Below are 12,653 nucleotides of genomic sequence, written 5' to 3'. Positions count from 1 at the left end.
TTTCTACAATTGCATCTCATTGTTGGCTCATGTTTACTATTTTTATTGTTGGCTCATGTTGGATTTCAGCTATTTAAATCAGTTCATGATTCATAAATCAGCTCATGATTTCATGATTTCAGCAACATGAGCCAACAATGAGCTATTTAAATCTGAAATTTCATGGTTATTGCTTAGATTAAGTTTTTATTTTCTAATCCGACTTCCAGGATAGTTACCAATGTTATTGTTTCTGCCCCATTATAGAAAGATTCAAGGTAGAGCTTCCCTCTCTCTTCTCTTCTGCTTGATTGAGCTCTGGAACCTTCAGCCATTGCCTTCTGAGCAAATCAATGTATTCATGGTATCAGGGTTAGCCAAACAGAACATAATTTAGTTCTGTATGTGGCGATGTTCTTGTATTTGTATATAAACCCAAGGTTACCATTCCTAACCTTCTAATTACTATTAATAAGTTTGGACTCCTCTTAATGTATAAATTAATTGGAATAAATCAGAAATCTTAGGCATTAATAAATATGCCCACAAAGGCATTTTCTGAAATCAGGACTTTCCATGGCAATCCTCCTATATGAAATATTTAGGAATACTGATTCCCAGAAATATTCAGGACATCCCCAAGATAAATATAGAACCAATCATTGCCCAAGTGAGATGATGGAGAGATTAAGTTTATTAATCTTCAGTTTGTGCAGTCCAATGAATATACATTATTATATAATGTATTATCCATTATATGTATTATATATGTCTTATACATTATAATGTAATATACATTAATATAAAAAGTATTAATATATACTATTAATGAATTTCCTTCCCAGAATTTTGTATATCCTGAGGAGTCTCCCTATTTCTATTCCTCAAACTTATTTTAAGAAATTCAATAATTATTTTCAGAATGTTTCTCTGAGGCACAGATAAGAAACAGACTCTCTCTGTGAAAATTACAGCTCCACCTATTTCTGGGAGGATTTCATTTTCCCAACTTGGAAAATTATCTTATCTCCTTTTTGTTAAGCCTGGCGTCTTTGTTGCTGTTAGATATGACCACACAGACTCCATTTGGGGTTCAGATTGAATGAGAATTGTTATACCCTTTCCCCCTTTCAGCAGGGGCGGCTCTAGGCACCAGCACGCCAAGCATGTGCTTGGGGCGGCAAGCCATGGGGGGTGCTCTGCCGGTCGCTGCGAGGGCGGCAGGCAGGCTGCCTTCGGTGGCTTTGGTGGCCTTCGGCGGACCTCCCACAGGCATGCCGCCGAATCCGTAGGACCAGTGACCTCCCGCAGGCAAGCCGCCGAATCCACAGCCTGCCTGCCATGCTTGGGGCGGCAATATACCTAGAGCCGCCCCTGCCTTTCAGGCACTGTAGGGTCAAATTATTATAGATTTGATGTCTCCAGAGCTCCCACAACGGCTATGTAGCAAGCTTGGTCAAATTTGGCTAGCAAGTTGTTTCCATCCACTCTTCCATGTAGAGGGGTCCTATGGAACAATCATATCCTTAAAATCAGTGGCAAAACCTTGACATGGAGGGTTGGACGGAGAGAGGAATGGCAACTGTCACTGGCAATAATAAATTTAAACCTTTTGTAGATCTTCAGCAATAATTTGGCTTGCCCTGTTCCAGAGCATGGAAGTATCTCCAATTAAAACATTTACTTATGAAGGCATTTGGACTGAAGGCATTGGGAGCTCAATTTTATTATTTTGGAGGAAACATCCTCTATTCACTCAACCAGTGGTATCCTTTTATGATTCTGTGGCCCAAAAAGCTCAGCCAAAGGTTGATCATTTGAGGGTTGCTTGGAAGAGAGATTTGAATACACAACTATTTCCAACAATTTTATCTAATGTTAAAAAAGTAACTTCAGACCTGAGACTACAGCTTATTCACCAAAATACATTTTTTTCAAATATACTGTTCCCCACATAAACTAATGGTAATTGGCCTCATAAATGCAGCATGCTGTTTGGAAATGTAACTCCCATGGTACTATATTAGCTCATCTGATTTGGGAGAGCTCCTGTATCAAGAATTTCTTGTATGAGGTGGGTAAAAGGACAATTCTGATATTGGATGCTAAGTTGGAGCCATCCCACATAAGTTTCATTCTTGGATATATTCCTGATGCCTGGAGATTACCTGGTAACAAAGCAGCACAGTTCCTATGTGCAGCATTGGTTGCTAACCAGTTAATCTTGCAAAAATAAAAAAGTCAATCCCCACCAAATACTGATTCTGGCCTCAGTGATATACCTGACCTCACATGACTGGCATTCCAGAAAAGGAATGGCTAAAAAATTCAAAACAATTTGAGTTGACTTTTTAAAGGTCTATGATTAATGTAGACCCAGTAGATCGATATGTTGCTTCTCTTCTCTTCCCTTTACTCTAACCCCCACTATTTACTTTGAATACTATGAGAATCTGGTATTTTGATATATTTGCTGTATTTGGAAAAATTAATAAAAAATTATATATAACAATGAATAATAAAAGAACCAAGTCACCAATAGGGATCTGACTTGAGGGTATTAAATTTATACCAAAAGTTATAAAGAAAACAAGTTAGTGAGAAAATATTATTTTCTTTAAATGTACAGATTATCAATTTTTCAATAACACAAAGCAAAGTCAAACATAATTCAAAAGAAAATAATTGTATTGTGTGTGTATATATACAAATCCCAGAATACAGGAATACCATGTAATCTTACTCAGTTGCGAAGTAACAGCCAGTACCTTCAAAAAGTAAAATCTACGTATACTGCAGGCCTATGTAGGGAAGTACCTTCAGCATGACAATAGTAATGAGTGTTCAGTATCTTTCCTTACAAGATACTTACAGATCTTTTTTCATAGTCAAGTCAAATGAAATAGAAGTCAAAATACGGTTCTGAAATAAATAGATACAATATACTATAAAGGAGCACATTTTCTAAAGTAAAGAGGACATTTTCTGAAGTAAACAGTAAAGAGTGGTCAAAGGCAAAACAGCTCTGAAGTTGCTCTAAATTGGTTGGGGACCAAACTAGTTTCAGGTAGATCACAGGGTTGACAGAACATACAGGTGAAAAAAAAAACCACCCCTCTGGCCCTCTGTCTGCACACCCTGGACGCACCTAAAGATTGGCACTATAGAATTCAGGCAGGCTGTAAAGTAGACAGTACTTAAGTTTTCAACTACTGTCCTAAATCTTCTTATGTAGGGGACATAATATTTTTCTTTTTCTTTTTCAATTTATTCAACATCAATTTTTATTTTTAAACCAAATCACCAGAGAGACATGCTAAGAGACAATGAGTCAGCCAAAAAGAAAATCTCATGATTTTCCATATTCCTTGTCTTACATACTGTCATAAAGTGTGGGCAGCATGACCTCAGGCACAATGGTCAGGAAGATGGTCTATTTTGATGTTTTCAGGGGTGGATGGGAAGAGAAAATTACTCACCTTGCAGTAACTGAGGTTCTTCGATATGTGTGTCCCTGTGAATGCTCCACTCCAGGTGATGGTGCATCCTGACGCCGTTGATTGGAGATCTTTGGTAGCAGTGCCTGGTCGGGACGCACGTGCCCAGCTGCTGTCTTGCAGCATCATGAGGGTCTGCCTGAGCGTGCGTGTTCCACACCCCCTTTAGTTCCTTCTCTACCGTAGAGATGTCAGAATAGTACTCCAAAGTAGAGGGGAGGAGGGTGGGTAGTGGAACACCCACAGGGACACACATTTCGAAGAACCTCAGTTACTGCAAGGTGAGTAATCTTCTCGTCTTCTTTGAGTGCTATCCCTGTGGGTGCTCCACTCCAGGTGAATGTGAAGCAGTACCCACTATGGTTGATGGGATTTTGGAGTTGCGGCAGTGACCATTGTAGACAGTACTGTGTGGCCTACTATGGTGTCTGCCGTGGTATCCTGTGTGATAGCATAATGTTTGGCAAATGTATAGTCAGATGTCCACATAGCCACCTTGCAGATGTCAGTAATAGGTATGTTATGGAGGAAGGCAACGGATGTTGACATCGCCCGAGTAGATGCCCTCGGGTGGCTGGGCATTCTGAATCTGGTAACAGGATCTGATGCAGTCAGAGATCCACTTGGAGAGTCGTTGCTTAGAGATAGCCGCACCTTTTGATCTCTCGGTAGTGGCCACAAATAGCCATGGGGATTTACGAAATGGCTTAGTCCTGTCTAGATAAAATGTGATTGCCCATCTGACATCAAAGGTATGTAATGCCACTTCCTTTGGAGTCTTATGAGGTTTGAGATAGAATGCAGGTAAATATATTGGCTGGTTAAGGTGAAAAGTAGACACCACCTTGGGGAGAAATTTAGGGTGGAGTTGCAAGGTAACCTTGTCTTTAGAGAAGGTCGTGTAGGGAGGGTAGGCCATCAGGGCACTTATTTCCCCTACTCTTCTTGCTGACATTATGGCAACCAAGAAAGGTACTTTCATAGACATGTGGAGCAGGGATGAGGTAGCTAAGGGCTTGAAGGGAGGTTTCATAAGACTTCGGAGGACTAGGCTGAGATTCCAGGCGGCCGCTGGTGGATGAATCTCAGGGTAGAGATTTTGCAGGCCCATGAGGAAGTGTTTCATTATGGGGTGGGCAAAAAGTGAATATCCATTCAGTAAATCATGGAAGGTGGTGGAGCTGAGTGAGAGTCTGTCCTGTTTTAGTTTCCAAAGGTAGTCTAGAATGTCAGGGAGCGTTTCGGAATGGGGCGCCAAGCATCTATGGGCGCGCCATGCAGAGAAGTGTGTCCACTTTTGCATCTAAGTCTTATGAGTGGAGTCTCTTCTGCTGTGTAGGAGGACATACTGGACCTGCTCAGAACAGACTAGTTTGTGGATTTGGAACCATGAAGGAACCACGCCGTCAGATGGAGTTTCTGGAGCTGCGGATGAAGAAGCCGGACGTTGTCCTGTCTCCTCTGTTGGAGAGAGTCCTTGGAGGACGGATGGACACGCATAGTAGGTAAGGATACCATGTCTGTCTGGGCCAAACTGGGGCAATAAGTATGACCCTGGCCTTGTCCTCTCTGATCTTGCATAGGACCCTGTGTATCAGTGGGATCAATGGAAATGCATATAGGAGGAAGTTGTTCCACGAGATGAGGAATGCATCTCCTAAGGCTGTGGTCCTGAGTCCTGCTCTGGAGCAAATTAGATGGCATTTGCGGTTCTGGATTGTGGCAAAGAAGTCTATCGATGTGGTGTCCCAGTGGGAGAATAGCTGTCGTAGCATCGTGAAATCCAATTCCCATTCGTGTTCCTTGGAGAAGTGTCTGCTGAATGTGTCGGCAGTAGTGTTGTGGCAGGTAGGAAGCGGTGAGTTCTATGTGATGTACGCACCAATTCCATAACCGGATGGCTTCTGTGCACAGGGATTGGGATCGTTCCCCCTCCCCCACTTGTTGATGTAAAAGATACATGCTATATTGTCCGTCAGGATCTGAATGGATTTGTTCTTTATAATGGGGAGAAAGTGAAGGTAGGCGTATCTGACTGCTCTGAGCTCTAGGAGATTTACGTGCAGAAGTGTCTCCGACACGGACCAGTGGCCCTGTGCCATGTGTTCCCCCAGGTGTGCTCCCCAACCAATCAGGGAAGCATCCGTGGTGAGCATGAGTACTGGGGAGCATTGATGGAAGGGAACGCCCCTGCATAGGTTCTCTGGTTTTGTCCACCAATGTAGGGAGGCCAATATGTTTGCTGGAGGAGTCATAGGCGCCGACTCCATGGGTGCTCCGGGGCTGGAGCAACCACGGGGGAAAATTGGTGGGTGCAGCGCACTCACTGGCAGCTCCCACCCAACCCCCCCCGCCCCAGCTCACCTCCGCCTCCACCTCCTCCCCTAAGTGGGCTGCCACGTCCCACTTCTCTCCCCTCCCTCCCAGCGCTTGCACCGTGAAACAGCTGTTTCACGCAAGCCTGAAACAGCTGTTTCACGCAAGCCTGAAACAGCTGTTTCACGCAAGCCTGGGAGGGAGGGGGGAGGAATGTGGCACGCTTGGAGAAAAGGCGAAGCCAGGGCAGGGATTTGGGGAGGGATCCAATGGGGCACAGAGGGGGCAGAGTCAGGGCCGGGGCAGGGAGGCCCGAGCACCCCCCGCGCCAACAAAAGTTGGTGCCTGTGCAAGGAGTTAGCATCATGCAGAAGCTGTGTCTTCTGGGTTTGTAGTTGGAGTTGAGCCAACCCTGAAGACATCTCATATGCAGCCTGGCATACTTGACCATGAAAGTGTAGGCTGCCATGTAGCCGAGAAGCTGTAGGCAGGTTCTTGCCTGTATCCTGGGGAGAATGGATAGCATTGGTATGAGATGTGTAATAGTGAGGAATCTGTTGTGTGGGAGCGAGGCTCTGGTTCGAATTGAGTCCAGGTGAGCTCCGATGAACTCGATCTGCTGTTTGGGTATCAGGGTGGATTTCTGGAAGTTTATTTGCAGACCTAGACTGTGGAAGAGGGAGATGGCAAAACAGGTCACTTTTAATGTCTCATCATATGAGCCACCTTTGATAAGGCAGTCTTCTAGGTAGGAGAAAAGTATAATCCCGTGTTTGTGGAGGTGGGCCATGACTACGGCTACGGTCTTGGAGAATACTTTCGGTGCTATGGAGAGTCCGAATGGGAGTACTCTGTATTGAAAGTGGTTGTGTCCAAGTGTGAAGTGCAGGAAGTGTCTGTGTGCTGGATGAATGGATATGTGAAAATGGGCATCTTGTAGGTTGAGAGCTGTGAACCAGTCCCCTTGTTCCAGCATGGGCATTATTGTGCCCAGTGTGACCATCTTGAATTTCTGTACACGTACAAATTTGTTCAGCTGGCGTAAGTCTAGTATAGGTCTCCATCCCCCGCCTTTCTTTTGGGTCAGAAAGTAGTGTGAGTCGATGCTTTTTTCCCAGTGCTGCGTTGGCACAGGTTCCACTGCACCTAGCTGTAGAAGATGAGCCATTTCTACACGAAGTAGGTGCTCGTGAGCGGGGTCCCTGAAGAGGGACGGGGAAGGAAGGGTGGGTAGGATATAAAACTGATGGAGTAATCTGACTGAACTATTTCCAGGACCCAATGGTCCTGTGTGACCTGTTGCCAGGCATGATGGAAAACTTGGAGGCAGTGGCCAAATGGGCAAATAGGCAGCGGAGTCAAGAGGTGGTTGCACAACCCCCCAACCAATATTTGAAAATTGCTGTTTGTTTCCCGATGGATGGGAGGTAGCTGGTTGTGCATGGTTTTGTCTGCGCCTAGGAGGTCTAGTGCGATTCCTCCCTATATCATCAGTCTGGGCTGGGGCCGGTGATATTGTTGTGCATGGGGTCTCTGATAAGGTTGATACCATTGTCTCCTGGGGCAGGACGGGTATATGCCAAGTGTGCACAGGGTTGCTCTAAAGTCATTCATAGTGTGAAGGACTTCATTGTTTTTTTTAGAAAAAAGCTTATCTTTATCAAAGGGGCGGTCCTCCACTTTTGTCTGCAGATCTTTGGTGATACCAGATGCAGAAAGCCAAGAAGACCTGCGCATGACCACCGCATTCACGGTAGTGCGGGCTGCTGTGTCTGCCATGTCCAGGGATGCTTGTAGCGCTGTCCTGGACACCAGTTGACCCTCGACAAGGACTGACTTAAAGTCTGCTCTCCTGTCCTCTGGAATATGGGAGATAAAATCAAAGAGCTTGTTGTAGTTGTCGAAGTCATAGCTTGCAAGTAGGGTGGAGTAATTTGTAATTCTGAATTCCAAAGTGAAGGAGGTATAAACCTTGTGGCCCAGGATTTCAAGCCGTTTGAGGTCCTTGTCCTGTGGGGTGGGCAAGTATTGTGGCTGTTTTGTCCTGTGTGTCGCTGCATCCATTACAAGACAATTTGGTTGTGGCTGGGAAAATAAGAAATCTACATCCTTAGCTGTAACATAATATTTACGTTCAGCCTTTTGCATGTTGGTGGGATGGAGGCAGGGGTCTGCCAGAGGGTGTCAGCTGGTTCTAGGAGTGCTTCATTTATGGGTAGCACGATCTTTGAGGGTGCAAAGGGTTGGAGGATTTTGAGGAGCCTGTGTGGTGTCTCCTGGACCTCCTCTAAAGGAATGCCCTGGCTGAGTGCCATCCTCTTGAAAAATTCCTGGAATTGTTTAAAGTCGTCCACATTCTGTGCAGGTGGAAGCATGAGGGCTCCATCTGGAGCTGATGGAAAGTTAGGAGTCGATGAATTAGGGTATGGTTCATAGCCCACCTCTTCAGGGTGGAGGTGTTCAGGAGCTCTAGATGTAAATGGAGCTGGAGATAGAGGCACAGAGCAAGCTTGTGGTCTGGTGGAAGAGTCACGAGGGTGAGTGGCAGAAGGAGCCCACCAAGGGTACCACTGAGGCCAAGGCATGTGGTAAGAGAAGTGAGGTCCTGCCCACAGGAAACAAAATAGGGAAACTGAGACTGGGGCTTGTGAGGCGCCGTGCCTTGAGGTATATATGGTTCCAGCAGAGAAGCAGGTGGGGAGAACTCTGCCTGCTGCTGCATGTCGGTCTCGCTGTCAGTGAGGATAGCCAGGTCAGGCAGCAAGAGTGGCTGGCCAAACAGTGAGCGCTGTGTGTCAAGGAGCAGAGAGTCAGGCTCAGGGGCCAGTGAGATGTCATCTTGATGTAAAAATTGCTGCTGCTCCATGGGCTGTGATCCTGCAGAGTGTGAAGTGTGAGTGGAAGCCTGCATCAACTTTTGCTTTGCTTTTGCAGGTGCTGCAGGCCATTTATGGGTGCCCTACAGGGGGTCTGCACGAGCAATAGGCAGGCTTGGTACTGATGTTCTTGTTGGCACTGGGTCTGTCTTTAGTGCTGAGGGGAGCTTCCTGCAGCAGGAAGCTGGGTTGCTGCTTTTCATAGAATATCAGGGTTGAAAGGGACCTCAGGAGGTCATCTAGTCCAACCCCCTGCTCAAAGCAGGACCAATCCTCAGACAGATTTTTGCCCCAGGTCCCTAAATGGCCCCCTCAAGGATTGAACTCACAACCCTGGGTTTAGCAGGCCAATGCTCAAACCACTGAGCTATCCCTCCCCTTTTGTATTCTGCATGAGCCATGGCTGAGGTGCTGGGGCAGTCGGAGGCGCCTGCCTTTGGTGCTGTCGGCACTGAGGGTAAAGATCTCGCAGGAGACCCTTTACCCTTTTGAAAATCTCTGTCCAGAGACATTGGGGCATCCTGCCTCTTCATTTGAGAGGGTGAAGCCATGCTCCCAATCAGTTCCGACCTAGCCAGGGAGCGTGAGGGAGTGGGTTTATTATTGCCCGTCTCCATAGGGGGCTGTAGGGATTTCTCCATCAGGAGCATTTTTAGCCACAAGTCCCCGTCACGACAAGCCCTGGTTTTCAGCCTGGTACAATGAATACACTTAGCAGGGAAGTGTGTCTCGTTGAGGCGCTTCACACAGCGTGAGCATCCATCAGACCATGGCATAGGCTCCTTGCAGGAGTCACATTTCTTAAATCCTGGAGACCCTGGCATTATGGAACTAGGAATGCCTGGCGAGGGTGTCTCCATGGGAGATGAACGTGAGGAAAAAAGAGTAGTTGTTTTTTTTGTTTGTTTGTTTAAATAAGTAACTATTCTAAGGAAAGGGAAATAACTGGGATATTTATATCTAACTATTTCTATGTCTTTGTACTTATTTCCTTCAGTGACCAGGGAAGAGGTCTGGCATTGCCCCAAGTCCCGTCTTCAGCCGAGGACGGTTGAGAAGGAATTGAGGGGGGTGCAGGACGCACGCACTCAGGCAGACCCTAATGATGCCACGAGACAGCAGCTGGGCGTGTGCGTCCTGACCAGGCACTGCTACCAAAGATCTTTGATCAACGGCGCTGAGATGCACCATCACCTGGAGTGGAGCACCCACATGGACAGTACTTAAAGAAGAACATAGGTTTTCTGAACTTTCACAAGATGAGGCCCACACATTTTCAGGCATTTGCATACCATATGGACTCAGGCCTTTTCAGGCATATCTACACAGCCCATGGCAGCAAGCCATCCAGCCTGAGTCAATAGCCCACTCTGCTGTAGGCTTCAGAGCCCAACCCACCACTTCAAAACTCTGTCTGGCTACATAGCTATTTTTAGAACACAAGCACAAGCCCTACAAGACCAAGTCTGTCAGCCCCAGCTGGGAAGCTCGCTACTGCAGGCTGTGTTCATATCCTTCTTGGGGGGCAATCTACTGTATGACCCTTTAACTCAGTGGTTCTCAAACTATTTTCCATTGTGGGTCACATATGCAACTCTTTATGTTACATGGGCCACATCCATATAATATATATACTAGCTGTGTGGCCCTGAGGATTTCACATGGGCTGCAACTGTGCACTGACTGGGCCATGGGTTGAGAACCACTGCTCTAGCTGATCTGGAGTACACACTGAAAGAATGCATTGGGACAAGGACTCATTGTCTCTGCCTTGCCTCATAGCAGTACCTGCATCAGGAGTTTCTTGAGTGTTTTAATGCCTTCTCTGGTGATATCTGATCCAGAACTGAAAAGGAAATGCAGAAAAATTTGGATCAATGTAGCATTTTCATTAGGCATGCTGAAATACTATAGAATACAGATTCTTAATCCAGGGAGATTATAAACAGGTTTCAGGGGGTCATTTTTTAAAGCTAGAGGGGAGGAATAGTCCCAACATTTCTTCTCTAGTAATGTGGAATCACAATAAGAAAAAGGTTGAAAAGCATTTCTGTAGAGGATCTATGGGGTTCATAGGAATGTCACTCAACACACCAGTACTCTATTGAAGATCTGAAGGGTTCTTGATCCCAAAGAGTATACTAAGATCCTACAGAGTAGGATCTGTGGGATTTATGGCATTCCCAGTAGGCTGAGACCTTATAAAGAAGAGTCTGTAAAACTTAAAGTAGCCCCCCCACTCAGCTAACTAAAATCTTACAGTGGTTCTGTGGGATACCCACTAAGCTCACTCTGAGGCTATGTCTATACTAGCACATTTGTTGGTAAAACTTTTGTCGGTCAGGGATGTGAAAAAACACACACATCCCCAACCAACATAAGTTTCACCGACAAAAGCGTCAGCATGGACAACACTATGTTTACGAGCGATGCTCTCCCACCAACATAGCTACCGACGCTCTTGGGAGGTGGTTTAATTATGTCGGTAGGAGAGCTCTCTAGGGTGACCAGACAGCAAGTGTGAAAAATCGGGAAGGGTGTGGGAGTAATAGGTGCCTATATAAGACAAAGCCCCAAATATCAGGACATAAAATCAGGACATCCGGTCATCCTAGAGCTCTCTCCCATTGGCATAGCGTGGCTACACTGGAGATCTTACAATGACAGAACTCCAGTGGTAGAGCTCTGCCACTGTAAGGTCTGTAGTGTGGACATAGCCTGACACTACAGACATATCTGTAGGGGTTTATGACATCCCCACTCAGCTCACCCAGTCACCATAGGCGGAGTTGTGGGGGAGAGGGGGTTAATGCATACTCAGCTCACCCAGATCCTATGGGGGAGAGATCTGTGTGGAGTTAGACAGGGGATTAGAGCATTCCCCACTCGGCTCCCCCAGACCCTAGGATGGGCTGGGGCAGGGGGTTAGAGCATTCCCCACTCGGCTCCCCCAGACCCTATGATGGGCTGGGGCAGGGGGTTAGAGCATTCCCCACTCGGCTCCCCCAGACCCTAGGATGGGCTGGGGCAGGGGGTTAGAGCATTCCCCACTCGGCTCCCCCAGACCCTAGGATGGGCTGGGGCGGGGGGGTTAGAGCATTCCCCACTCGGCTCCCCCAGACCCTAGGATGGGCTGGGGCGGGGGGGTTAGAGCATTCCCCGCTCGGCTCCCCCAGGCCCTAGAAAGCAAGGAACCACAGCCCTGTAGACATGGGTTTCTGGGGTCCCCCCCTCTCCAAGACGAGCCCCACCTCTGTGACCAGCCCCTGTAGGTGACGCTTGGTGTTCAGTTAGCGGGACGCATGATTTCCGCTGCCCCTGGTCTCTGGTCTGCCGGGGAATGAGCGGCCCGCGCGCGGTCGCTCCGCAACCGTCCCCCGTTCGCTTCCCTGGCACTTCAAACGGTAGCGCGAGCCCCTCCGGCGGGAGCCCGCGCACGCTGGGGGGGGGCGCGTGGGGGAAGCGCTCCTCTCGGCTATTTCCCGCCGCCGCCGCCGCCGAGCGGTTGCGCCTGAGGCGCGGGAGAGAAGGTTAAGCTGAGGGGCCGGCACCGGGGGCTGGTGCCGTGCTGTGCCCCCGGCTTAATCGGAGCAGAAGAGCAGCCTCCCTCCCTGCTGTATTGGCTCAGGCTGCTCCTCTGGGTTCAGCTTCTTTGCTTGTGTTTTGGTTTACTTCATAATTTGTTTATGGTATAAAACAAATATGGAAAATGTTTCATACAAATATCCCCCAAAATAATTATTGGGCAGGGCAGGCAAATCAAGCAGGGAGAGGGGAACCTCCTCAGGAGAGAGACAGAGACCCCTGACTACACTAGGGACACTTGCTGAACAGTATGCAGACCCTATGGGAGGGGGGAGAGGTCTGTGGGACTTTATAACACCCCACTCAGCTCTCCCAGACCCTGGGAACCCTGTACCCCAATCCTGCCTTTGAGCCTCCCAGGAACCATGTTGCAAGGTTTGGGCCCTAGGCACAGATCCTC

At 47.4% G+C, this 12,653-nt stretch overlaps 1 protein-coding gene across 1 annotated transcript in view; it reads right to left on the bottom strand.

Annotated features, from left to right (window-relative positions):
- Positions 1-12,055, bottom strand: part of CCDC7 (coiled-coil domain containing 7) — a gene marked incomplete at its 3' end in the record, with an annotated part of 176,426 nt that extends 164,371 nt beyond the window's left edge. The window contains exons 1-3 of the mRNA XM_045004155.1: positions 11,920-12,055; positions 10,457-10,514; positions 2,852-2,901 (exon numbers count right to left, since the gene is read on the bottom strand). The remainder of the gene's footprint in view (positions 1-2,851; positions 2,902-10,456; positions 10,515-11,919) is intronic.
- Positions 12,056-12,653: the final 598 nt, after the last annotated feature.

This window comes from Mauremys mutica, chromosome 2 (genome assembly GCF_020497125.1).
Source record: "Mauremys mutica isolate MM-2020 ecotype Southern chromosome 2, ASM2049712v1, whole genome shotgun sequence".
NCBI classification, from domain to species: Eukaryota; Metazoa; Chordata; order Testudines; family Geoemydidae; genus Mauremys; species Mauremys mutica.
The sequence above is the reverse complement of the archived record's forward strand: the minus strand, read 5'-3'. Positions and strand labels throughout refer to the sequence as shown.